The following is a 5,000-nucleotide window of genomic DNA, read 5'->3' on the forward strand; positions in this document are numbered from 1 at the left end:
ACTTAGATGTCCTAATAATTTAAATAAAATGCACTAATCAACGTTTTGTGACGTTAGCATCTATATTTCTATATGCTTTCCAGACAAAATTATTGAAATTATGTTGAAATAAAAAAGTAAATGGATTATTAGAGCATGCACTGCCAAGATACACGTGATTCGTGCGCTCAGTTTCTCTGATTGGCCACTGCAGAAGCTGTTGATGCATGTATTCTGTAGAAGTGTGAAGACTTTTGCCTTTCCAAAAACACAGAACTGAGAATATGTGTCTAATAACAGGTTTTTAATAAAACTCCACCGTCATCATCGTGTTTAAATGTCAAATGAAATCAGAGAGTATGTGGTCTAGAAAGAAATGTGGAAAGTGAAAACACTGTTATTTATGAGCAGTTCAGACTTATCAATAGAAAACTGAATATTAAGAACAAATCTGTTGCAAATATTGCTTTGTAAAAAGTCAGCTGAGAAGTTATTTTGAGGCAGTGAAATCGTGTCCTTCAACAAGTGGCGTAGTTAAGGGTGGGGGCAAATTAGACCCAGACCCACCAAGAATATTAGATATTATTTTTACTTCAAATATATATTTATAAAATGCATAAATGCTACTTTCTGAAAGTGTGAAAGAATGGTTTGAATGCGGCACTTTTCTGTTGCTAAGCAACAGAAAAGTGCCCATCCATTTTTACTGAGGCCCACCCAAAATGTATTTGCTGGCCACGCCCTCGCCATCAACTCACAGTTCTCTCAGTTTGACTCACAGATTCTCATCTCATGGTAAAGATTTACAAAACACAATGCTGTGTTACAAGAAACAGAGGAAGACACAATAACTACGTTTCACTTCAAATGTCATGAAAAACTGGTTTGGAAACGTTTGTTTTTGTGAGAAAAGTGTCACATGACACAATTTACCCCAATCGGTAGCATGTGTTAATCATGACGACAAGGTGTAGGTCTTTGAAAGGCAGTTTATTGTAGGTGAAGTATTACTCGCACTCGTATAGATTGATCTTAATAGCATATAGATCCGATGCTGCCAGGGCTGGGCTGGTAATCGGGCATTGTCCCGGTGGGCCAACGCACTTTTGGGCGGATCGCGGTGGTTCGGCCGCGAAACGTGCCGCGATAAGCAACAATGATCCATCGCGTTATGCAGAATGGACCAAAAATCGGCCCGCGATATGCACTATCGCGACCACCCCCGCTCAACAACATTAGGCGACACCCCCAGCCCCCGCTCAACAGTTTGGCCAGTTGCCATGTAAAATCCCGAGCAAATTTCTCTTCCCAGTACAGCCCTGGATGCTGCAAACACATCTGCGTCATGACACGTCCAGGAGTGCAACACAAATATCTGGTATCATGCACCGGTCATCAACAAGTGCAAGGAGAACAAAGGAATGGCCGCTCTTTGCGATTCGTTTAATCATGGTAGACATCCATTTATTTATCAAAGTTTCTTTTCTAACCCTCTTTACCTCGCATTTGCTTCTTCAGAAAATGTAAATTGCATTATGTGGAGCGGGGGGCGGGGCCGGGTTGGAATATCAGGATAAAGGCGGCTGGTGACGATGGTTTGAGAGAGAGAGAATTACGGGCATGTCCGTCATGTGTGTGTTTATGTTTATGCTTTTGGTTTAAGTTTTCATTAAATATTATTTATGTTGACAAGGCGGTTCTCGCCTCCTCCTTGCCCATCTTAACAGTGTTACATTGGTGCCGAAAGTCCGGGAAGGAGGAGGGATACTGCCTCGACACTGCTGTCCACCCTGGGGAGCGCCGCTGCCATCTGCCCGACCGCCCGGATGCGGGGCAAGTGGGGACTGGATACCCCGACCGCCTGGAGCGAGGGAGACGCTGCCGGGGGCGGAGGAGTGCCCTGCCGTCCCCAGAGACGCGAGAGGGGTCGAGGGAGACCGCCGTCCGCGAGGGGAGGAGGGAAGAAACTCGGAATAAAGGCGGCCGGTGACGATGGTTCGAGAGAGAGAGAATTACGGGCATGTCCATCGTGTGTTTATGTTTATAAGTTTGTGCTTTTGGTTTAAGTTTGCATTAAATTATGATTTATTTTGACAAGCTGGTTCTCGCCTCCTCCTTGCCCGTCCTTAACTGTGTTAAGAAGCTAAAATTGATTTTGGATGTCAATCAAGTTCAGTTGGTTGTTAAAACTTGCTGGACAAATATGCGGGACATATTGCAGTTGTGATGGTGATGCTTTAGATTAGATGTGCAAAATAGCCCATTAAATATCAGGAATGTAACATATATGTAAACCCTGATGTTACACGCATCAATGTTACTTTAATAGTTGTGCACACCTCATATACACATCGATGGATGCTCCTTAAACTAAGACCGAAAGTTTCCCCCACTACTTGGTGCAGTACCGGTGACAACCTGCAATGGGCAGGGAGGCGATCTGGGAGGCGAATTTAACCTACATTGCAGTTATTAGAAATTCATGTTGTTGCACATATTTGCAAACCAGCTGCCTTCTGAAATACAGATTTTTCTTTCATTTTGATGCTTGTATTACAGACTCGCCTACATATATACACTTATGCAACAATTATTCGCTTGTGTGGTAGCTCACCTGATAGGGCGTTGGACTGTGAATCAGAGGATTGGGGTTCAAGATCAGCCATGAACTCAAGCTGACACGTGATCTCAAAGTGGAGGCAGGAAATGATGCGGTTGCTGCATTTTAAAACACTAATTGTTAGATTTAGGCACTGAGAAGGTAAGGATGCCTTTTTAAATGTCGCATTTATATTGTAAAACACTATTGGTCAGGTTCAGGCAAAAGTTTTAGGTTAGGGAGATATGTTTTAATAATTCACTTCAAAACCTCGTCTGAACACGACACCATTGTACTCGCTTTTGGCGCCCCCAGCTGGACATTTCACTGGAAAACTGTCGTACAGCATGTACATTTTCAATTGCAAAAATGTGGCATATTCACGTAAATTTCATGAGATCAGGCGGTCCAAGGTGTGCAAATGCCACCCAAAATAAAAGCCATATGAAATTATGTTTTTTTCTGCTTAATAATAGTATTTATGGGTGTAAAAATGCAGCAATATCATAATTAAAATTTTTTAAGCATCGATTTACGGAATTTAATGCTCAATTGTAATGACTATGATAATCCCCAATGTGTTATAGAGGCCGTCTCAAATTACACGTGCTCTCTCACGGGATGCGTGACTGAGGAAACAAACGTGCACTTTAAATTATAAAGCTGAGTTTGGATTTTCAGCCTCTAGCGTCAGTCGCTAGCGCACCTCTTGAGGTCAGGAGAGTGAGGTTTATACACATTGCACTGCTATCTATAAGCTAGCCACTGTTACACTCACCCCCCCTAAACCTCACTCCAATCCGGGTCACGGCACCAATGTGACACTCCTGTTCTACCTGTTCCATATGGGACTTGAACCGGTATCTCCAGCATAGGAGGCGGGTTTGCTAACAAGTAGGCTAAAGGCTACAGACTCTAGCATCAGTCGCTAGTGCACCTATTGAGGTCAGGAGAGTGAGGTTTATACACATTGCACAGATATCTATCAGCTAGCCACTGTTACACTCACCCCCCCCTAAACCTCACTCCCATCCGGGTCACGGCACCATTCTACATGCCCCGTACAGGACTTGAACCGGCATGTCCGGCATGGGAGGCGGGTTTGCTAACAAGTAGGCTAAAGGCTAAAGCCTCTAGCGTCAGTCGCTAGCGCACCTCTTGAGGTCAGGAGAGTGAGGTTTATACACATTGCACAGCGTTCTCTCAGCTAGCCACCATTACACTCACCCCCCTAAACCTCACTCCCATCCGGGTCACGGCACCATTCTACCCGCCCCGTATGGGACTTGAACCGGCATGGGAGGCGGGTGCGCTAACAAGAAGGCTAAAGGCTACAGCCCCTGACTAATTATTAAGCCAAATGTTTTGATACTTTAACAGGCCTACCTACAGGCCTCCCCCTCATCGACGGACAATTTTAAAGCGACCGTCCCTCAAAATGTCCCTGTCTCACGTAACATTTATCTGTGTTTAGTGACAGTAGTTACTTCCCAATTTAAATGAACATGACTGTATACAGCTATTATATAAAGAGATATACAAACAGAGGTTGAATTGAGATGACAGTTGAATTCAGAAGCACTTACTTAAAATAAGTCAAATATTTTAACCCCCCAAAAAAGCAAAGGCACATGTCATGGAACAATCCAGCAAAGTCTTGAGAAATGTAAGAACACGTTTCCATTAAACTCAATGAGTAATATTTAACAATCAAAACTTTTTGTTCATTAAATTTTCTTAAAGATCACAGTTATATTTGACGGATGTTTGTTTGGAAATTGAAATGGGTAAAACGTAAAAATTGGCTAAAGATCTTTTTTTAGGTATGTTACAGTCTTTAGAGTTACAGTAAACATTACACACCCACATTACATGACAAACTGACACATGATTGTCCTACATGACATAAAACGTATAAACGGGACAGTTAAATATTCTCATTCGTTTGAAATTCCCTGCTAAGATTCCTTCAGTACGTCCCCCAGACACGGGAATCACCGGCCTGAACTTTCCCTCTTCACTTCCTCAACTGTTGTTCCTCATCTGTGTCTGATTCGATCAGTTAATATGTAGAGTAGAGCACAAATAATGGGTGAAAACTCTGTTTGAAATATTCACACGTCGGAACTCTTTGAATTGTTACATTTGACTTCACAGAGGTAAATAAAAGAATGCATTTTTGAAAAACTGTCACATTTAAAATCCTGCTGAGTTCCTTTGATGGCATTGGAGAATCATTTTGGGTTTTAAATCACTTTTTACAAATAATGTTTCTGGTTGGATAAGTACCAGCAGAATCACTTCATCAAGCTTTATAATGTGGCAGATAAAAGAGGCAGAGGTACTGCCAAATTATCGTCCCAAAGGACTTAAGGCCGTTTATTAAACTGAATATACATTAAAGAAATATATTAAAATACTT

At 42.3% G+C, this 5,000-nt stretch overlaps 1 long non-coding RNA gene across 1 annotated transcript in view; it reads right to left on the reverse strand.

The window, feature by feature from the left end:
* The window catches only part of LOC127663431 (uncharacterized), a 212,842-nt gene that overhangs the window by 20,107 nt on the left and 187,735 nt on the right, over nucleotides 1-5,000 (reverse strand). The gene's annotated exons all lie outside the window — the stretch shown is intronic.

The sequence above is a fragment of the Xyrauchen texanus genome, chromosome 23 (assembly GCF_025860055.1).
Source record: "Xyrauchen texanus isolate HMW12.3.18 chromosome 23, RBS_HiC_50CHRs, whole genome shotgun sequence".
Taxonomy (NCBI): domain Eukaryota; kingdom Metazoa; phylum Chordata; class Actinopteri; order Cypriniformes; family Catostomidae; genus Xyrauchen; species Xyrauchen texanus.